The sequence below is a fragment of the Schistocerca nitens genome, chromosome 8 (assembly GCF_023898315.1).
Source record: "Schistocerca nitens isolate TAMUIC-IGC-003100 chromosome 8, iqSchNite1.1, whole genome shotgun sequence".
NCBI lineage: Eukaryota > Metazoa > Arthropoda > Insecta > Orthoptera > Acrididae > Schistocerca > Schistocerca nitens.
This window is the reverse complement of record NC_064621.1, coordinates 611261316-611285549: the sequence shown is the minus strand read 5'-3', so window position 1 is coordinate 611285549 and position 24234 is coordinate 611261316.

Below are 24234 nucleotides of genomic sequence, written 5' to 3'. Positions count from 1 at the left end.
GAATTCCTTAAACTTGAAAATCAGAGAGATGCAGTACTTGCCTTAGGAACTGAATTGTGTGAAATTGCCGTTAGTAACCTCAGTGATGTGTGCAAATGTGGCATTCCTTTAAAGACAATAATCAAGAAAAGTATTAAAGTGCTTTCAAATATTTTTATTGGTTCAAATGGCTCTGAGCACTATGGGACTCAACTGCTGTGGTCATAAGTCCCCTAGAACTTAGAACTACTTAAACCTAACTAACCTAAGGACAGCACACAACACCCAGCCATCACGAGGCAGAGAAAATCCCTGACCCCGCCGGGAATCGAACCCGGGAACCCGGGCGTGGGAAGCGAGAACGCTACCGCACGACCACGAGATGCGGGCAATATTTTTATTAATAATTACACAAAACTGTTGAATGAAAAGTGTGTTTCAAAGGAAATTGCTCGAACACTTGTCGAACAAAAAAGAGGAACTCACGAAGACATTGCAGCAAAAATAACAAAACGCAAAGTGGCCAAGCTGAGCAGCAAATAAATCCAACAGGTACTCAAAATCAAAAATTTCTAACATATTACGTAATGACAGTGACTAGAATTAACTGCATATTGTTTAATACAATTTTGAGCTTTAGTTACACGCTGAATTTATTATTGCTATGTAGCTTCTATTGTGCAAATTATTACTAGTGTCCAAATATGCCATTTAGATGTGTTTTGTAGAAGTTTTTTTGGATTTGATTTTGAGTTGCATCTCATAATTTTACTTCGTCATAGTTCTTATTACGTAATTTATGGCTTTAGTGACAACTTTTTATTTAAGTTTGAAGATAGAAAAATACATAACAATACATTTTTTACGCAATTTAGAATCTACTTTCCATTTATGAAGTTTGTAAATTATTCGTATTAGGGTAGCGCTGAAATACTTGGCCTAAGACGGCCGCCACCTTGGTTTCTGTGTTGTAGTCTGATGTATTGTAGATGGTCTTGGAAGAATATGGAACAATAAGTCGCATGTAGGGAATGACGTCCAAGGCTGAAGCATTAATATAAGTTAAAAGTTTTATTCGATTGTTATGGCCTATTTTTAATATAATGATTCAATAATGCCTTGGGGCATATAATAAACTACTAGTGACATTTCAATCAATAAAACTATAAAATGATGAAACGTCCATCTTCAACATAGAGAAGATTAATTATCAATGAAGTGAGGTAATCCGGCAGGAGTCTTCACAAAGATCAAAGAAGTGCAGAGCTTATGCGTGCAGGAAGAGCTGCATCAGAACCAGTTTAAGAGGAGAAGGACAAGGAAACAATAGCGAGGAAATATATCTAACATTCTAAGTTCATGATGACTTGGAATGGGGCTTTGATGACGAGTAGCCTAATTACAGCTTTAATGTTTTCAATTCGAGTACACAGTTATGTAGCTCTGTTTACAGTCCTGTAGTGATTCGGTGATTGTATTGATCCAGAATTACTATGTTTTATTGAAAAATATTTTAAAGTGCATTTTCGAGAGCGAAAGATATACTGTATTTCATCCGTTAATTGAGTAGAACGTGAAGAAAATTTTGACATGAGAACTTAACGAGTAATGCGGATGCTCGTTTACCATCGAGCCACGCAGAATCATATGGCAGTAGTTAGTGTAGCTATGTCCGCAGCTCGTGGTCGTGCGGTAGCGTTCTCGCTTACCGCGCACGATGTCCCGGGTTCGATTCCCGGCGGGGTCAGGGATTTTCTCTGCCTCGTGATGGCTGGGTGTTGTGTGTTCATCATCATCATTTCACCATCATTGACGCACGCAAATCGCCGAAGTGGCGTCAACTAAAAAGAGCTTGCAATACGGCGGCCGAACTTCGCCGCATGGGGCCTCCCGGCCAACAATGCCATACGATCATTTCATTTCATTTCAGTGTAGCTATAATCATAGATGTAGAGAAGGACAAAATTAGCATTATCGAGTAATTCCGAGGTTGCTGATTACTAATGCATCACAGTAGGAGAGGATAGAACGTTTTCTGTCGCTTATGTTTCGTTCTTCTTGCTTTCTTTCATATTTGAATTCTTCTGTTGATGGAAATGGAAATGCCGTGTGGCTAGGGCCTCCCGCCGGGTAGACCGTTCGCCTGGTGCAATTCTGTCGATTTGACGCCACTTCGGTGACTTGCGTGTAGATGGGGATAAAATAACAATAATGACAACACAACACCCAATCCCTGAGCGGAGAAAATCTCCGACCCAGCTGGGAATCGAACCCGGGCCGTTAGGTATGACATTCCGTCGCGCTGACCACTCAGCTACCAGCGGCGGACTTCCGATAATGTAACGGCAGAATAAAGCTGTAAATGTTTGATATATTCCATATCATACTGAAACAAAACATACACTTTCTGACAAAAAATATGAGCACCCAGAAGGTCACGAGGAAACGAAACTTCACGTCTTGAGAGGGTATGTATTGTTATTCCAGTGACACGAAAGTCGAGTCACAATCACAAAGAACTTGACAGTATGAGCCCACCTATCGGTAATACGTCGCACCCCTCTAACTTGGATGCACACATTGCTTCCGTTGAGATGGGTGTCGTTATGCCGTTGTATCCTCTTCTGAGGCCACCAACAGTTGTAACTGGTCCCCGACATGCTGACACGTGTACGGGGTTGACGTCTACTGGGTACTCATCTGGCGATCTTGCTTGAGAAGGAAATACCTCAAAATCATGCAGACAGTTCATAGAGACATATGCCACATGGTTCAAATGGTTCAAATGGCTCTGAGCACTATGGGACTCAACTGCTGAGGTCATAAGTCCCCTAGAACTTAGAACTACTTAAACCTAACTAACCTAAGGACAACACACACATCCATGCCCGAGGCAGGATTCGAACCTGCGACCGTAGCGGTCGCGCGGTTCCAGACTGTAGCGCCAGAACCGCTCGGATACCAGCGGCCGGCAATGCCACATGTTTAGGAGCATTGTTGTGTTGAAAAATGACGGCACGATATCCTCCCCATGAGAGGTAACACACGAGGACGCAAAATCGCAGTGATATACCGTTGTTCTGTGGGACGCCTCTCAACCACTACCAGCTGTGACCTGAAGCCATGGCTGATGGCCGGCCGAAGTGGCCGCGCGGTTCTGGCGCTGCAATCTGGAACCGCGAGACCGCTACGGTCGCAGGTTCGAATCCTGCCTCGGGCATGGATGTGTGTGATGTCCTTAGGTTAGTTAGGTTTAACTACTTCTAAGTTCTAGGGGACTAATGACCTCAGCAGTTGAGTCCCTTAGTGCTCAGAGCCATTTGAACCATGGCTGATGGCACCCACACCATGACGCCACGACCAACACCGTTGCGCCTCTCCAAAACACTGGAAGGCCTCTTCCCAGGGCGTCGTCACGCTCGCCCACGGTGGCCATCCACTCCCATAACACAGTGTCACGTCATTTATCAGCAGTTCATGGTTCCCAGTCATGGCACCCCTCCAAAGTCGTTTGTGTTGTGGTGCACAATAAGTGAACCGCGCTGCTGCTACGGTCGCAGGTTAGAATCCTGCCTCAGGCATGGATGTGTGTGATTTCCTTAGGTTAGTAAGGTTTAAGTAGTTCTAAGTCTAGGGGACTGATGACCTCAGATGGTAAGTCGCATAGTGCTTAGAGCCATTTGAGCCATATTGCACAATAAGGTGATCCTCCCTTGAATTGGTCAGACGTGGTCGAGCGGAATCTGAACTTTGAGTACTCGTATGTCCACCCTCACGTTCAGGTGCAGTCCGACAAGGGGCCACTGTTACGTCCGAGTGCACCACAAATCTGGATATTGCACGAGTCGACTAGCTGCCCAAATAAAGACCGAGAAACAGGCCCAGTTCAAACTCTGTCAGCTGCTGATAGCGCTGTCTCACACAAGTACGTGGGATGTCCGTGACCTTCGTAGTGATCATTCAACATCTGACGCTGTTCACTTCCCTTGTATACCCTAAAAGGCATCGTAACAACACCAAACATGTACAACTCTAGTGTACTTTCGTGATCATTGTTCTTGTCACAGAGAACTGCAACGGATCATTTACATACCCACCTATGGTGTGTACATGTACAAAGTTACAGTGAAATCTGACTATGACTTCTGTTCATTCTTCTTGTCAGACAGTGTACAATGTACATAATATTTTGATTCATCTTACAGACAGTGGATTCAGTTGTAACGCCGCACTACAATAATGGATTTAAGGCAGACACCATGGTGCGAGTAGCTAAACATGATCACTCGTTCCAAAATATCGCATCTTTATGATCATGAGCAGTATTTCTGGTCGAGATGGGAGGTGCCCATTTATTACGTTCGTTGTGCAATGGTCGCACACAGGTCATACCAGGACTGATAGCCCAGACAATGGTGGTGCATATCGTAGGAGGATTACTACTGGCCGGCAGGATACAGCATTCCATCACTGCAAAGAAACAGCTGAATAGAGCAACTGGAACTATCGTCCCAACACAACGAATGCTACTACTAGATGTCGTCCGCATGGGAGCTAGACTGAGCTTTTTCTGTCGGTTCGTTTCATAATGCTTTGTAATGTTTAGGTACGTAAATGAAAAATATTACAATGTAAACACCTTGATAAACGCTAGCAAACTCATACGCCAGTACTTTCTGCTTGTGGACTACCCTGACAAAAATTTCATCCTTATGTGAGCTTATTTTCAGACCGGAAAGAAAACATTCCTACAGATGAAGAATGGCATGAGTATGAATACATGTCATTGGTACGAAGGACAGTAAAGTACCATATCGACAGATCGCACAGGTTGTGCAATTACTGCACAAGAATCACTGACCAGATGAATTCAGGAAAACAATGTGACAGGTAGGCACGGGTAAATCAAGAAGGACTAAATCGTAAATCTGCTCAAGTGACAAGGGATAACACGAGATGAAATCCAGGAGTACGTTACAGACAGGGTGTCACCAGGAATCGCCTGGAACGGATTACCGGGTTGTGGATTGTGATCTCGAGTTGTCACGCGGCGTTTACAGCTGATTCCGTACAACAGGCAACAGAGACTTATACGCTGTAAAGCCAGAGCCGACTGTGGCACTGAACTGCACTCTCTGATGGTCAGCGATGAATCTCGTTTCTGTTTGTGGCGGTCACAAGAAGCCAAGGTATCTGTAGACAACGTGGTAAAAGCTCACAGGAATCTGAGATTTTCGGAACACATAACCTTAAAACTTATGGAATCAGAGTGTGGGGAATAATTGAATATGACAGAAGGAGTGATGGGGGAACTGTTGTATGTGGCAAGAATCGTAAATCCTGTTGTCATGCCATTCCGGAATAGAATATCACGAGGCATATTCCAGCAGGATAATGGGAAACCCCACACTTCAGTTCACACCACAGTCGTGTTGAGCAGGGTGCAGATCACTGACTGTCCTGGCCGGTCGCTTGATTTGTAACCCAGTAAGCATGTTAGGGACGCAGTGATAAGACGTACAGTACTTGCATACCGCACTCCAGCCAGCAGTCTGCAGTGAACGACACAGCATGTGGTACAGGCATGGCAAGAAATTCTCCAAGATGACATTTAAAGGCTGTCTGCTTGCATGATACGAAGAATAGCACACTGTATATGTGTCTGTGTACAACATATCATTCTCAGGTTGATTGTGGACATCATTTCCTAACAAATAAAAGATGTGAGAATACTTTCAGGAGAATATCAATGATTAGAAGTATGATAAAGTGATGGCGAGTTGTATGCTTTTCAATTATGTGCGGATAATAGTGATTTTCATTCATGATAAGATCTTCTAAGTAATGGATTTCGATGTAAATTGGGATGGCTTAGGAAAGTCGTCTGTGTATCCATACATGCGTATTTATGTATGTATGTGTGTTATGCACGTATATATGTTCCACATCGCCTCCTAAGCCACTAGACTGACCTGAACTAAACTTGGTATATATATCGCTTACTGTCGGGATAAGAAAGAGCTGCCTATCAAAGAGGTGGGGGTGAAAAAGAAGTGTAGGTCATGAACCGCGAATACCCAAACTTTACTCATCCATTATTTGAGAACGAGAGCGCTTAGTCACTTGCAACAAAGTTTACACTTAATTTCGAACAGTTATGAAACTTTTTCTCGCCGGCCGTGGTGGCTGAGCGGTCCTAAGCGCTTCAGTCTGGAACCGCGTGACCGCTACGGTCGTAGGTTCGAATCCTGCCTCGGGCATGGATGTGAGTGATGTCCTTAGGTTAGTTAGGTTTAAGTAGTTCTAAGTTCTAGGGGACTGATGACCTCAGATGTTGAGCCCCATTGTGCTCAGAGCCATTTGAACCACCTAACCAAACTTTTTCACGCTGACAACCCCCATTAAATGATGACAGGAAAGAAGTTTATCGCTTACTATGTTTTCGCTGCTCATGCAGTGAAACTGTCACTTGAAGTACGAGTTTAAATTTATTACTTCTCTGCTGCTTATTCTAATCGCAAAGCGTTTCGCAGGCAGTATCCACAGTTGCCGCTGAATGTACCTACAACATTACAGCATTGTACGCCACATGATTCACCAGGTATCAAGTCATAAAAATTGAGGTGCGTGGAAACAAACCTGTAGGGCGAAATTCGCTGGAGGCACAGGTGAAATACGACCACAAAGACGTGTAAAATATGTTAAATGTATGTGATATGTGCAGATGCGGGAAAAAAGTTCCTTCAAATCCCATGGATCGAGATCAACTAAATTTGGTATCACTTACCATCTGGAAACAAATATTAGGTGGACGGGGGGGGGGGGTTTATAGGGGAGAAACAGCAGAGTAACTCCTACTTGTATGGGGGTGATAACATAGAGGAAGAGGGAACAGGAGATGGACAGACAAAGAAGGGGATGGCATACTGACAGAGAAAGGAGAGGGGAGGCGATGGACAGTGTGGTGTGCGTACTGTAAGACCTTCGGTACACACACCATCAGATTATTTGACTTGGCGCTCTAACGAAGTACGCGAGTGTCAGCAATATCTCTCGTGATCTTATCGTGGCGTGTTTATCAGACGATAGAAATGCCACTTGCATGCTCAGAGTAGCAGATTGACGGTGACCAACTTTAAACAGAACTTGATTAATTTTCACTCACATTCATTAAAATAATAACAAGCATAAAAATTACTTAACGTGGTTCTGGATGCTATTTACAATTAATAATCTGAAGTTCCTTTGGGTATTGGTACGTTAATCTTATTCTCACATATATCTCTGATACTTGACAAAAGTGTCTATACATTTATCTTAGTGGCTATGTACAGGAATATGGTAATCTTATTAGGCACAGACTGAAACTTGACTATAGACTGGTACAGACAAATGTAGAACTTGTACAGACTGGTGCAGACAAATGCAGACTGACTAATCGGAGGTCTGTACACCCATTATAATACTTCGCACGTTCATGTATCACTGCGCGAGTGGGATCAGCGAGGAGAAAAGGTTCTATGTTAGCAGGAATCTCATTGGCTGCGTTACATATTAATACGCGGATCGGCGGAAGCAGAATTTGGTCCGTCTCTATGGCAGCGCCAACTCGTAGTGCGGAGATGGACGAGCGCTGCGCCTGCGCTGTTGTGCTTAGCGGGGCGCACTCTAGTGGGAAAGTTGTGTACGCGCTGATTATGCGGAACTATATACACAACAGACAGAGAGAGGCAGGAGGATAACGTGGACAGATAAAGGGAAAAGAGATAGGCACAGCGAAGGGAGAGGAGAAGCAAACAGAGGAAGGAAAAGAGGAGGAGATGGACAGTGAGAGGGCGAGAAGGAGATAGACTGAGAGAGGCGGCGGAGGAGATGGGCAGAAAGATGGGTAGACGGAAACGGACAGAGGGAATGGGCAGGAAGAGGAGGACGAGGAAATGGACAGAGAAAGGAACGAGGAGAAGTTCGAGAGAGAGAGGGAGTAGAAGCACATGGAGAGAGATGGGGTGGGGGTGTGAGGTGTGAGTAGCAGTTGGAGAGAGAGAGAGAGAGGGAAGAGGAGTAGATGGACAGAGAGTAGGATGTGAGGGACGTGGACAGACAGAGGGAGAAGAAGGAGGTGGACAGAGAAGGTGGGGGAGGAGAAGGACAGAGGGACTGGGAAGGAGAACGATGATGATGATGGAGGGCGCTAAACAGCTAGGTCAACAGCCATGCATCTCACCAGCTCGCAGCACACCTCGAGACTAAGGTTTTTTTTATAAAGGTTTGTTCCATCCTCGCGATCCGGGAGGTCAATCCGAGATCCCCATTCCCTGTGACACACAACGTTCCAGCGCCACGCCGCACGGTGGTCGCTGAAGGATGCCCAGAGCTTACATTGGCGGCGCTTACCAGTCCCCAGCTCAGGAACCCTAGGGTCGCCAATCCCGTAGTCAGCAAGTGAATGCTGAGCCCCTGAGGGGAGGAAGGAGGAGATGGAGTACTACAAGGCAAATAAATACGTGCACGAGTAAGGGTTAGAGATAGGGCAGCATCTTGAGAGTCGAACAGGACTTTTTATTGTAACATTGTGTATCATAAAGTTCATTTTATTCTTACAAATGGATACGGTGTCAACTGGCTACTTTTACTGTAGGACTCGCGTGACGTGTGACCAGCCTCGGAGCTCGCCAGCCGACAGCGAGAGAGACGGGAGTGCGCATACTTACTTGCAGCCTGTTGCGGTAGGCGAGCTTGATCATGGCGGCGGCGGACTCCATCTGCTGGATGGACGCGGTTGTGACGGCGGCGGCGGCGGCGGCGGGGGGCGGCCCGGCGGGGGGCAGCAGCGAGTAGCGGCTCATGTTGCTGCCCGAGTCGCTTTCGGGCATCCACGTGCCCAGCGACGGCGACCTGCGCCCGACCTTGTCTTTACCACATCACACCTTCAGTGGAAACCTAACCGGCCCTTTTTTAAACTTAAAATCTGTTGAACAAGAACTCTAGTACTTTGTCAGATTTACACTACTGGCCATTAAAATTGCTACGCCAAGAAGAAATGCAGATGATAAACGGGTAGTCATTGGACACATATATTATACTAGAACTGACATGTGATTACATTTTCAAGCAATTTGAATGTATAGATCCTGAGAAATCAGTACCCAGAACAACCACCTCTGAAGCTGGCCGATGTGGTCATGCGGTTCTAGGCGCTACAGTCAGGAACCGCGCGGCCGCTACGGTCGCAGGTTCGAATCCTGCCTCGGGCATGGATGTGTGCGATGTCCTTAGGTTAGTTAGGTTTAAGTAGTTCTAAGTTCTAGGGGACTGATGACCTAAGATGTTGAGTCCCATAGTGCTCAGAGCCATTTGAACCAACCACCTCTGACCGTAATAACGGCCTTGACACGCCTGGGCATTGAGTCAAACAGAGCTTGGATGGCGCGTATAGGCACAGCTGCCCATGCAGCTTCAACACGATACCACAGTTCATCAAGAGTAGTGACTGGCGTATTGTGACGAGCCAGTTGCTCGGCCACCATTGACCAGACGTTTTTAATTGGTGAGAAGTCTGGAGAATGTACTGGCCAGGGCAGCAGTCGAACATTTTCTGCATCCAGAAAGGCCCGTACAGGACCTGCAACACGCGGTCGTGCATTATCCAGCTGAAATGTACGGTTTCGCAGGGATCGAATGAAGGCTAGAGCCACGGGTCGTAACAAATCTGAAATGTAACGTCCACTGTTCAAAGTGCCGTCAATGCGAACAACAGGTGACCGAGACGTGTAACCAATAGCAACCCACACCATCACGCAGGGTGATACGCCAGTATGGCGATGACGAATACACGCTTCTAATGTGCGTTCCCCGCGATGTCGCCAAACACGGATGCGACCATCATGATGCTGTAAACAGAACCTGGATTCATCAGAAAAAATGGCGTTTTGCCATTCGTGCACCCAGGTTCGTCGTCGAGTACACCATCGCAGGCGCTCCTGTCTGTGATGCAGCGTCAAGGGTAACCGCGGCCATGGTCTCCGAGCTGATAGTCGATGCTGCTGCAAACGTCGTCGAACTGTTCCTGCAGATGGTTGTTGTCTTGCAAACGTCCCCATCTGTTGATTCAGGGATCGAGACGTGGCTGCACGATCCGTTACAGGCATGAGGATAAGATGCCTGTCATCTCGACTGCTAGTGATAGGAGGCCGTTGGGATCCAGCACGGCGTTCCGTATTACCCTCCTGAACCCACCGATTCCACATTCTGCTAACAGTCATCGGATCTCGACCAACGCGAGCAGCAATGTCGCGATACGATAAACCGCAATCGCGATAGGCTACAATCCGACCTTTATCAAAGTCGGAAACGTGATGGCACGCATTTCTCCTCCTTACACGAGGCATCACAACAACGTTTCACCAGGCAACGCCGGTCAACTGCTGTTTGTGTATTAGAAATCGGTTGGAAACTTTCCTCGTGTCAGCACGTTGTAGGTATCGCCACCGGCGCCAAGCCTGTGTGAATGCTCTGAAAAGCTAATCATTTGCATATCACAGCGTCTTCTTCCTGTCGGTTAAATTTCACGACTGTAGCACGTCATCTTCGTGGTGTAGCAATTGTAATGGCCAGTAGTGTAGAAACAGCATCGGCCTCACTGCTAGCTAGAGAGGATAGTTGCTTCAACCCTGCATTAAAACATTCAGGTTCGTAATACCGAGATCTGTAATCTGCTCTTTTGCTGTAACCCCAAACGGATTCGGCTGTGCTTTACGTACATTTGCTCTGGCGCATTATGAAGAGAGTCCAAGTCCTATAGACAGGCTGGTCGTGCACAACCGTGTACAACATAACCAGTTTCCAGAAGCTACCGAAGGAAGGCCCTATAAACTAACAACAGGGAGGACCTGTCTGCCCACAGTATCTGCGACTAACGCCCTATAACATGGAAACCTTCAGAGCTTTACTCTTAAGTTCTCCATGTGTGGTAATCAGATGAGTTTGTCAATGAAAGCTCAAGAACTTCACAGGTTCCTTAAAAATTAAGAAGAGCGTCTCCCAGAAGCAGTTCGGGTTGATTGAGAACTCGACGTAAGCTATTAAAACTGACATGCACATACAGGGCTATTACAAATGATTGAAGCGATTTCATAAATTCACTGTAGCTCCATTATTGACATATGGTCACGACACACTACAGATACGTAGAAAAACTCATAAAGTTTTGTTCCGCTGAAGCCGCACTTCAGGTTTCTGCCGCCAGAGCGCTCGAGAGCGCAGTGAGACAAAATGGCGACAGGAGCCGAGAAAGCGTATGTCGTGCTTGAAATGCACTCACATCAGTCAGTCATAACAGTGCAACGATACTTCAGGACGAAGTTCAACAAAGATCCACCAACTGCTAACTCCATTCGGCGATGGTATGCGCAGTTTAAAGCTTCTGGATGCCTCTGTAAGGGGAAATCAACGGGTCGGCCTGCAGTGAGCGAAGAAACGGTTGAACGCGTGCGGGCAAGTTTCAAGCGTAGCCCGCGGAAGTCGACGAATAAAGCGAGCAGGGAGCTAAACGTACCACAGGATGGTGCTCCACCGCACTTCCATCACGATGTTCGGCATTTCTTAAACAGGAGATTGGAAAACCGATGGATCGGTCGTGGTGGAGATCACGATCAGCAATTCATGTCATGGCCTCCACGCTCTCCCGACTTAACCCCATGCGATTTCTTTCTGTGGGGTTATGTGAAAGATTCAGTGTTTAAACCTCCTCTACCAAGAAACTTGCCAGAACTGCGAGCTCGCATCAACGATGCTTTCGAATTGATTGATGGGGACATGCTGCGCTGAGTGTGGGAGGAACTTGATTATCGGCTTGATGTCTGCCGAATCACTAAAGGGGCACATATCGAACATTTGTGCATGCCTAAAAAAGCTTTTTGAGTTTTTGTATGTGTGTGCAAAGCATTGTGAAAATATCTCAAATAATAAAGTTATTGTAGAGCTGTGAAATCGCTTCAATCATTTGTAATAACCCTGTATTTACCTGTAGAAAACTGCACTGTTTGTGTTTAGCTCGCAGCTCTAGTCACCTAAATGTTAGCTGCAGTGTTCGGACAGTCTTTAAGAGGATCGCTGGAGGCTACAGAAGTGGCCAGTGTGCGAGCTGCAGCGTGCTGGGCCCAGCTGCGGCCCCTCGCCCTACACACAGCTGCGCTAGCAGACAGTCCGTCGCCGGCTCACCTGTATATGGTGTGCACGGTGGACTCGAGAGCCGGCAGGCTGGCAGCCGCGGCGCCGCGCTCGTCGCCGTCCAGGCCGCGGCAGACGCTGCTGCTGCCGCCCGCGCCGCCCACCGTCGCCATCCTGCTGCCCTCGCCGCTCGTCTCGTACTCCCCGCCCCGACCTCCCATCAAGCTCTCCTCTATTTCTTTTCTTGTAGCCGGCATCGTTCTGTGAGAAAGCGTAAGACTCATATCTGGTACACCATCCCTAGATCGCTTATTTTAACTTAATTTAATAACTACCTGAAATTACGAGAACGACACTGAAAGTCACAGACAACCCAAGGTTACGAAAATTATAGCTTTACACCAACCGTGTCCATAGTCTTACTGCGCACTGTCGCTTGCCGATATACAGGGTGTTTATAAATGAATATCGGGGTTTTAAAGTTTTATAATATTTATTACATTAAACTTACAGTTATAAATATGTCAAATGAAAGAGCAACTCAAATAGTTGTATTTCGCACCAGTGCCCATGCGCAGCGCGCAATGTTTCCGTCGCAATCCGCTAGACAGCTGTCAAAGACTACTGCATAGGTCGCAAGGGGTCCAATGACAGGGCCTCCACGTTCACCCGACCTAACGCCATGCGATTTTTTCCTTTGGGGTTTCATCGAGGATCGTGTGTACGTGCCTCCGCTACCATCAGACCTCCCTGAATTAAGAAATGGGATTGAAGTAGCTGTTGCTACAATCACTGAAGACACACTTATCAACGTTTGAGAAGAACTCGGCTACACACTTGATGCGTGCCGCGTGACAAATGGTGCTCACACTGAACTTTTATAAGGTTCTTGGTAAAACGGTTTCCGTTCCTCTTTCATTTGACATATCATTTATAACTGTTAGTTTAATATAATAGGCCGGCCGGAGTGGCCGAGCGGTTCTAGGCGCTACAGTCTGGAACCGCGCGACCGCTACGGTCGCAGGTTCTAATCCTGCCTCGGGCATGGATGTGTGTGATGTCCTTAGATTACTTAGGTTTAAGTAGTTCTAATTCCTAGGGGACTGATGCCCTCAGAAGTTAAGTCCCATAGTGCTCAGAGCCATTTGAACCATTTTTTTAATATAATAAATATTATAAAGCGTTAAAACCCCGATATTTATAAACACCCTGTAGCTTTATACAACTAAAACAGACCTCACGTATTTTTAAAATGATTAAATATATCAGAGTGCAGCTTTTACTAAGTTATAGCGGAAAATGAGAATTTTTTTACTTACAGGGTGTTCAGTTTAACTGAAGACATTTAAATACCGTATCGTATAGCCATTAAGGGGCCTTCCACGACCACCAGCGGCGTACGTCGGCCCCATACAACGCCGCTCCAAAACGGCAGGGAACCTCCACCTTGCTACACTCGCTGAATGTGTGTCCAAGGCGTTCAGCCTGACCGGGTTGCCTCCAAACATGTCTCCGACGATTGTCTGGTTGAAGGCATATGCGACAATCATCGGTGAAGAGAACGAGATGCCAATCCTGAGCGGTCCATTCGGCATGTTGTTGGCCCCATCTGTACCGCGCTGCATGGTGTCGTGGTTACAAAGATGGCCCTCGGCATGGACGTCGGGAGTGAAGCTGTGCGTCATGCGGGCTATTCTGCACAGTTCGGGTAACACGACGTCCTGTGGCGGCACGAAAAGCATTATTCAACATGTTGGCGTTGCTGTCAGCGTTCCTTCGAGCAATAATCTGTAGGTAGCTGTAGTCCACTGCAGTAGTAGCGCTTGGGCGGCCTGAGCAAGGCATGTCATCCAGTTCCTGTCTCTCTGTACCTCCTCCATGCCCGAACAATATCACTTTGGTTCACTCCGAGAGGCCTGGACACTTCCTTTGTTGAAAGCCCTTCCTGGCACAAAGTAACAATGCGGACGCGATCGAACCGCGGTATTGACCGTCTAGGCATGGTTGAACTACAGATAACACGAGCCCTGTATCTCCTTCCTGGTGGAATGACGAACTGATTGGTTCTCTGACGCCCTCCGTCTAATAGGCGCTGCTCATGCATGGTTGTTTACATCTTTGGGCGGATTTAGTGACATCTCTGAGACTGTGTCTGTGATACAATATCCACAGTCAACGTCTATCTTCAGGAGTTCTGGGAACCGGGGTGATGCAAAACTTTTTTTGATGTGTATTAGTGCTCTTCAGGCAGTACACTACAAACTCCACCAACTAAATCGCTGCCGCCAATTCAGTATCTGTCAGATATTTGTCGTTTATATTACCTGACGTGTTGTAATTTTCAAGGTGTTCAACACAAGCTCTTGTGCTCTAACATGTACGATATTTTTCCATTGTTGGCTATGCATGTCTACTACAGGCAATATGCGTTGCACAGTCACTGTGTATTCATGTCTTAGTCTTCTTAATCCTGCGCCAAATTCAACGACTTTTAACACTGCTAACTGTGGCACTGTTGGCGACGTCGGCATTTTGTTCCATATGCTTTCTACTGTTTTCTTTTGGTCATTATATCCATTTCTTATTTGTAGTGCGCGATTTGCTTTCTACTACTTCCTTTTCGTTATTGTGAGTACTTCTTGTTTGTCGTGTATGACACGGGTTAAAACTGCTCAACAACAGTTTGTAAAAGATCTACACCGACAGAAAATTTTCGACATCTGCCTTTTGCTCTGTTTTATTACTTTGTGGCAATGACATTTCAGATATAGTGAGGAGTTATACAAAAAGTCACCTAGAGTGGAATGGGATGAAAATATAAAATTTTAAATTAAAACAAACTTTTCAGGAGATGCTTATTCGTAGTGGAAGATTTTGTGAAGTTTTCACCAAAGGACAACATGACGATTTGAAGAATTATTTAACAGCCAGACAAAATGTGTTTTGGTATGACGAAGCAGCAGTGCAGAAGACTTGTCTTTGAATATGCAGAACAATTTGAGATTTCCCACCCAGCGTGGCAGGAGAGAAATGGCTGGTAAATTTTATGAAAAAATTTAAATCCAGTATGCGGAAACTAGAGGCAGCATCCATCATCAGACCAGTGGGTTTCAACAACCAAAGTCTGCTTTTTTTTAATTTTAATTTAAGTGCAAGAAAAACACAAATTTTCTGAATCTTCCATTTACAATGTAGATTAATCTGGATTGTCTACTGTGCCTCGTAAGCTATCAAAGGTCCGTTCGAGGAACTAAGCGGGTTTCCAAACACGTATCAGCAGAGAGAGAAATGATACAATCGTTTTTTACATTAACGCTACTGAACACTACATACCCTTTTTTCTTGATTTCGCGTGGAAACGGATGAGGCCCGAACTTGTGGAAAGGGAACCACCAGGAATCGTTGGGCACTGCCCATTGAGTGAAACAATACTAGTTGTTCAAGCAATCGAATCTTCGTGTAACATCTATTAGACGCGTCCTGTTGCTTGTTACAACTATAAAACACACATGACACTGGAAGTTGTCAATTTTTGCTGAGAAAATCATATCGTCATGATTGACTTTGTACCCCGCACTATCCATCGTCTTCGGACGTTAGATATTTCATTTTTGGATTCCCTAAAGTTATATTACAGTCAACCACGTGACAGCTTCGTGGTCACTCACCAAGGGCAAGCAAGCCGTCATTGATAAACACGTTGGTGAACCATTAAGCACTGCTTATTTCGAAGCAGCTACAGACCGAGATACAGTCAGTGGGTTCAAAGAATGTGGGATCGAACTTTATGATCCACTTGTGTTCCAGAAAGAGGATTTTGTTGCGAAGAGGATCTACATCGTGTTCTCGTTACAGACAGTACCGAAACTGAAAATGCTCCCGCTCAGGCTATAGCATCCGAAGGCCAGCTCACAGCACCCATAATGAATCTCCTCATGAACATCATGCAGAGGAAAATGAAAATCTGGGACTTTCAAAAAACGATGCTTACATTCAACCAAAAGCGTGCCGAAGTCCTTTTCTTTATTTTAAAACATTGCCTACAGAAAAACCAAGTGTGACGAAACGGAAAAAATCGGTGTAAGCAAAGTGCAAGTGTCTCAACAAACTCAACAATGAAACAGATTATGTCTGATAAGGAACCACATAAGGTGGAACAGGAAAGTTTAAACAAGAGAAAAGAGGCTCAGGACGCAAAGAAAGGTGTTGACACTGAGGAATTGAAATATTGTTTCCGTGACTAAAGTGCTAAGCAATCTCAAGCACTGACAATCATGATGTCAGCTCACACCTCCAAAGAAGGTATGGTGCCGTGTCTTGCTGGTGATGAGATCTACATTCACCTTTCATAATAAGACTAGACAGAGTGTTGCAAATGCCACCCATGGTGGCATCAATATTTGGATGTGATTTTTATTAGTAAGAAATCTTGACTTTTATTAACTTTTAACACTACAATCCTTTCATTACATCCTATTAAATAAATGTTTTATTAACTGATGTAATGGGGCCAGATGACACTTTTGCAATACTTTTAAAAAAGGGCAAAGAAATGCGATTATATTCAAGCAAAAAATTATACAGCTAGATACAATGTAAGGCCATCCTCTTATTACATAAAAGGAAAAAAATACGAGGGTTGGACCTTTAATAGTGGCAACTATTTGTTTACAGCTCGTACAAAATATACAAGTGTTTCAAAGTTTTACTGACCTTCAAAGTAGTTACAAGTCAGGGGAGTACAGTAGGTGGTATAGCACTTAGCAGCCCCATCAGTCAAACAAATCAGTAATAGCTTGCACTGTACGTGCGTGAGCACTGTCCTGCAAAATGATGGTCGGGTCCTGCAGTAAGTGTCATCACTTCTGTCTCTAAGCTGGTCGTAGGTTCTGTTCCAAAAATGAACAGCTTAGAGACAGAAGTGATGACACTTTCTGCACGACCTGACCATCATTTTGCACGACAATGCTCAAGTACGTACAATGCAAGATGTTACTGTTTGTTTGACTGACAGGGCTGCTAGGTGCTATACCACCTGCTGCGCTCCCCTGACTTAAGCCATCGTGAGTTCAACTCGATTTCTAAACTGAAGGAAACACTTCACGGCATTTGCTTCAGAACTGCTACAAATTCGTCGGGCAGTAGACAGCGCCCCTCGAACTGTCAACACAACTGGCACTGAACTGCCAACACAACTGGCACTGCTAAGAGTATCCTATAAATTCCACATCGCTGGCAACTGGTTATACACTATGCTGCTGACTACTTTGGAGGTCAGTAAAACTTTGAAACATGTATATATTTTGTGCGAGCTGTAAATAAATAGTTGCCACTATTAAAGTTCCAATCCTCGTACATCACCAAAGATGAATGTGTTACAAATGGTTAACTGTTGTATTGCCCTGTTTCCCTATTTTTGCTGTAGAATGAGTGTTCGAAGGGGGCATCAGCAACATCAGTTTGGACTTTAATCAAAGAGTGATAACATAACAGCGTTGCAAACCACTGTCACAGGATAATATGTCACACAAATATCTGCCCGACAATATCAAACACAAGTAGACACGCTAGTTAGGTGTGGTACGCTTGAAGCCCATAACTTTAGGCTTTGGTGTTGTAGCGATCGGACAACATGTGTCTAAATAAATTTAGGCTTTGTCAACATACACGACAGTAAGTCGATGTATTTTTCTTCTACGGCGAATGTCATTAAAAGTAGGAGCAGCAATGCTGTTGTAAATATTATGTAAAAAATCAAGAAGCACTAACTATGAAGTAGAAAATACGCTAACGAAATAACAACAGCTGACGTTAGATCTGCAACAAAGATTTGGGCAGCAGTGACACAATCCATACGTCAGTAGGAGGTAGCTGGAATGTGCGACTGCGATCAGCCGAAGGAGTCTTAAAAACTTCAGGGCGTGTACACTGTGAAACGCCAACTTCAGAATGAGAACAATTATATCATAATCACCTACAAGGATTATCTTCCCTACAGGTGTAATAACGTAGAGATCTATACTGGATCCACTCTTGTTCTTGTTACACAGGGTGTAGTAAAAATGTATAGGATAAATTGCAGGACACAATCCTCACACGTAGACGAAGAAACGATGTAGCGGCAATGTAGGTAAGCTAATACTTTGGTCTGAAGCCACTCCAACTCTACTTTTCCGAGCAGCCCAATTTGAAACTGTTCTTCATACCATATCTGTCTTTCAACTGGAAATTACACAATAATATCATTCTCAAGATATTCCCCAGCGCGCTTCACATAACCCTGGATTTCATATACAGTTCTAAATAAAAAGCTATCACACACGCTTTTTCCTCCTAACATATGCCATTACACTGGACAAAACTGTTGTCTTCAAAGGCAGTACTAAATTTCCATATGGCCTTCATAGTATTATAGGGACGAAAACATGAGGTGTTTGTACATTAAATTCACACATATAAATTGTAGACAAGTTTTCATTTTTATCGGTAATGTAATCACCCTCATTATCAACAACCTTTTGCAATCTAGTGTTAAAGTTTTCAATGCTGGATTTATAAAAATCAACTGGTTTGCAGGCCGGGGTGGCCGAGCGGTTCTAGGCGCTACAGTCTGGACCCGCGCGACCGCTACGGTCGCACGTTACAATCCTGTCTCGGGCGTGGGTGTGTATGATGTCCTTAGGTTAGCTAGGTTTAAGTAGTTCTAAGTTCTAGGGGCCTGATGACCTCAGAAGTTAAGTCCCATAGTTCTCAGAGCCATTTGAGCCATCGACTGGTTTGGGAGCAAAATATATGGAGGTGGCATTTTGAACATAATCCAAAGTTTTGAATTTTTTGCCCATTAGTAAATGTTGTAGCAGTCGGAATAAATGGAAATCGGACAGCGCAATGTCTGGCAAGTATGGTAGGTGAGGCAATACCTCCCACCCCCATTCATTTTTTTTTTTTTCAGGTTTCATCCATCGCAGTGCAGTCTTGCATTATTGTGTAGCAGAATAACATCTAGGTCTGCATTTACAGTTTGTCTAGGTTTCAGCACCTGAAAATGAATCACCCCATGAATGCTCCACTAAACACACAAAAGCGCCTTTTTTTGAGGTGTAAATCTGGCTTAGCTGTACTTCGGACACACTTCCATCCTTACCACGTCATTGTCTGAAACTTTAGTTCTCCTGATCGATCCAAGTCAGAAGTATCAAAATTATCAGATTTGAGCTTACAATTAGAAAACCAACTCTGGCATTTATGAACATATAATGCACCTGGATGAACATCACGAATGTTTTTGGTAGAAACTTTTGCTTTACTACACTTACGAAACTCAAAAAGCATACAGTGCCGGACATGTACTAATCTGGTACTTGGCTGGCCATTTCGCCATTAACTGCAAAAGTGGCCGCGCGGAGTGGGCGCGCAGTTTGAGGCACCATTTACGGATTGCGCGGCCCGTCCTGCCGGAGGTTCGAGTCCTCCCTCGGCCATGAGTGTGTGCGTTGTTCTTAGCATAAGTTATCTTAAGTAGTGTGTAAGTCTAGGGACCGATGACCTCAGCGGTTTGGTCCCTTAGGAGTTCACATACACACGTTTTGAAAATGCAGAGAACAATTTAGGATTTAATTATTTCTGAGTAAACAAGTCACTTAAACCTTAAATTATCTTTGGCATGACTTTGCAGTTGTGAAAGGGTAATGTTAGCATCCCATTGCTGTCATCTAGTAGACTTTTGCAGCCAGCAGAATTTAATCATTGCTAATACTTGGTTTCCCCCCATGAACCATGGAGCTTGCCGTTGGTGGGGAGGCTTGTGTGCCTCAGCGATACAGATAGTCGTAGCGTAGGTGCAACCACAACGAAGGGGTATCTGTTGAGAGACCAGACAAACGTGTGGTTCCTGAAGAGGGGAAGCAGCCGATCTGGCCTTGTAACATTAATCAAAACGGCCTTGCAGTGCTGATAGTGGGAACGGCTAAAAACAAGGGGAAACTACAGCCGTAATTTTTACCGAGGGCATTCAGCTTTACTGTATGGTTAAATGATGATGGCGTCCTCCTGGGTAAAATACCATAATCAGCACGACCGCCCGAATCAACTGCCAAGGTGAGCCATGTACTGCCTCCAAAAACAGCTTGTATTTCACAGGTGAATTCCAGGCGTAGTCCACTTAAGACATTAGGACCACTCATAAGCTGTTGCTTATTACACTGCTTTTTAAACACTGATCGAAACGTGGAATGTCAGATCCCTTAACCGGGCAGACAGGTTAGAAAATTTAAAAAGGGAAATGGATAGGTTAAACTTAGATATAGAGGGAAGTAGTGAAGTTCGGTGGCAGGAGGAATAAGACTTCTGGTCAGGTGAATACAGTGTTATAAATACAAAATCAAATAAGGGTAATGCAAGAGTAGGTTTAATAACGAATAGAAAATATGAGCGCGGGTAAGCTACTTCGAACAGCATGGTGAACGCATTATTGTGGCCAAGACAGACACGAAGCCCACGCCTACCACAGTAGTACAAGTTTATATGCCAACTAGTTCCGCAGACCATAAAGAGATAGAAAAAATGTATAATGCGATAAAAGGAATTATTCAGATAGTTAAGGGAGACGAAAATTTAATAGTCATGGGGGACTGGAATTCGGTAGTAGGGAAATAAAGAGAAGGAAAATAGTAGGTGAATATGGACTGGGAGTAAGAAACGAAAGAGGAAGCCGCCTGGTAGAATTTTGGGCAGAGCATAACTTAAACATAGCTAACACTTGGTTCAAGAATCATAAAAGAAGGTTGTATACATGGAAGAGGACTGGAGACACTGGAAGATTTCAGATAGTTTATATAATAGTAAGACAGAGATTTAGGAACCAGGTTTTAAATTGTAAGACATTTCCAGGGGCAGATGTGGATTCTGACCACAATTTATTGATTATGAATTGTAGATTAAAACTGAAGAAACTGCTTAAAGGTAGAAATTGAAGGAGATGGGACCTGGACAAACTGAAAGGAGTTTCGGAGCGATCATTAGGGAACGATTGACAAATACAGGGGAAAGAAATACAGTAGAAGAAGAATGGGTAGCTTTGAGAAATGAAATAGTGAATGCCGCAAAGGGTCAAGTGGGTAAAAAAACGAGGGCGAGTAGAAATCCTTGGGCAACAGAAGAGATATTGAACTTAATTGATGAAAGGAGAAAATATAAAAATGCAGTAAATGAAGCAAGCGAAAAGAAATACAAACGTCTCAAAAAATGAAAACCACTCCTAAGCAAAGACTGGAAAGCGGAAAGATGTAAGAAGTACATAGAAAGTGTATACAGGAGCGATGTACTTGATGGCAATATTATGGAAATGGAAGAGGACGTAGATGAAGGTGAGATGGGAGATATGACACTGCGTGAAGAATTGACAGAGCACTGAAAGACCTAAGTCAAAAAAAGGCCCAAGGAACAGACAACATTCCATTAGAGCCACTGATAGGCTTGGGATAGCCAGCCATGGCAAAAGTCTACCTGGTGAGCAAAATGTATGAGACAGGCGAAATAGCCTCAGACTTGAAGAACAATATAATAATTCCAATCCCAAAGAAAGTAGGTGTCGACAGGTGTGAAAATTACCGAACTGTCAGTTTCATAAATCATGGCTGCAAAATACTAACACGAATTCTTTACAGACGATAGGAAAACTGGTAGAGGCCGACCTCAGGGAAGATCAGTTTGGATTCCGTAGAAATGTTGGAACACACGAGGCAATACTGACCCTAAGACTTATAGATTAAGGAAAGGTAAACCTACGTTTCTAGCATTTGTAGATTTAGAAAAAGCTTTTGACAATGTTGACTGGAATACTCTCTTTAAAATTCTGAAGGTGGCAAGGATAAAATACAGAAAGCGAAAGGCTATTTACAGTTTGTACAGAAACCAGATGGCAGTTATAAGAGTCAAGGGACATGAAAGGGAAGAAGTGGTTGAGAATGGAGTGAGACAGGGTTGTAGCCTCTCCCCGATACTATTCAATCTGTATACTGAGCAAACACTAAAGGAAACAAAAGAAAAATTTGGAGTAGAAATTAAAATCGATGGAGAAGAAATAAAAACCTTGAGGTTTGTCGATGACATTGTAATTCTGTCAGAGACAGCAAAGGACCTGGAAGAGCAGCTGAACGTAATGGACGGTGTCTTGAAAGGAGGATATAAGATGAACATCAATCAACACAAAACGAGGATAATGGAATGTGGTGGAATAAAGTCAGGTGATGCTGAGGAAATTAGATCAGAAAATGAGACACTTGAAGTAGTAGATGAGTTTTGCTATTTGGAGAGCAAAATAACTGATGATGGTTGAAGTAGAGACGATATAAAATGTAGACTAGCTATGGCAAGGAAGAGAAATTTGTTAACGTCGAGTAGAGATTAGGTATAGGGAAGTCTTTTCTGAAAGTATTTGTATGGAGTGTAGCCATGTATGGAAGTGAAACACGGACGATAAATAGTTTAGACAAGAAGAGAATAGAATCTTTCGATATGTGGTGCTACAGAATAATGCTGAAGATTAGATGGGTAGATCACGTAGTTAATGAGGAGGTACTGAATAAAATTGGGGAGAAGAGGAAATTGTGGCACAAACTGACTAGAAGAAGGGATCGGTTGGTAGGACGTGTACTGAGGCGTCAAGGGATCACCAATTTAGTATTGGAAGGCAGCGTGGAGGGTAAAAATCGTAGACGTAAATCAAGAGATGAATACACTAGGCAGATTCCGAAGGATGTAGGTTGCAGTAGTTACTCGGAGATGAAGAAGTTTGCACAGAATAGAGTAGCATGGAGAGCTTCATCCAACCAGTCTATGGACCGAAGACCACAAAACACAAACATGGGTCTGGAAATGCTTTGTTTCCATGTTACATCTCATTTTCTCCAACTCATTAATCATGAGAAACACACACGAACAGAACGCACCAGCATATTACATGCAACTTTCTTATGTGAGATGTTCAGTATTCCCTTTCGTGGACATTGATACATCCATCATCCCGCTGTCGTAGTGAACCTCGGATGCACTGAGGTACCCCTGGAGTATTGCGTATGGTTCTGCAGCCTACCCTAATACGGGCACAGAGACTCTGAACATCCTGTACTGGTGTTCCACACACAAGAGCTTTCAAATGCCCTCAAAAATAAAAGACCAGTGGGTTTAGGACCGGAGAGGCTGGAGGCCGGGCAATTGGTCCCTCTCCCTTTATCTGTCATCGAAACTGTTACTCAGAAGCCGACGGACGTTAACACTAAAATGAGGAGGTACTCCATCGTGCACGAAGTACATGTTTTGTAGCAGAGCTAAAGGCACATCTGCTAACAGATCAGGTAGAATACTCTCTACGAAATTATGATAACTTTGTCTGTTGAGCATGGGTGGAAGAAAGTGAGGTTCGACCAGTCACCGACAATGCTGGCCCAAACATTGACAGTAAATCTTTGTTCGTGACTTGATTCAACAGTTGCTCGAGGACTGACGTCTTACTATACATGCCGATAGTGGCAATTTATAATCGGGTCTCGTAGAAGCTCGTTGGGAAAAATAAGTTATAACACGAAAGAAAGCTTTTGCAGATCTATGTGCATAAGACATAGTTTCTTCGTCTACGTGTGATGAATGTGTCCTACAAGTTTTGTCGTACATTTCCGTTACTCGCTGTATATAAATGATCTTCCATCACATATCCAAGAGGCAAGATAGTTCTCTTTGATGATGCTGCAAATATTGTTATCAAGTCTAATGGAACAATTTCAACAATTGAAAATGTAAACAATATTTTCTTGAAACTTAATAACTGGCTCCCTGTGGCTGGACTATCACTGAATTCAGATAAACAGTTCACTACTGCATACGACCTAACTGCACCATTATAAATACTGCATGAACTTAAAGAGGAAGTTAATCAAAGACACAAAATATTCTAAATTATTAGATGTTTATATCAATAACAACCCAAACTGGAAGTCACGTGTTACATATCTTCTTAAATATCTAGGGCCATTCAACTTCTTTATTATGGATATCAGATTTTGGAGATGAAAGTGTAAAAAAATAAAAAAA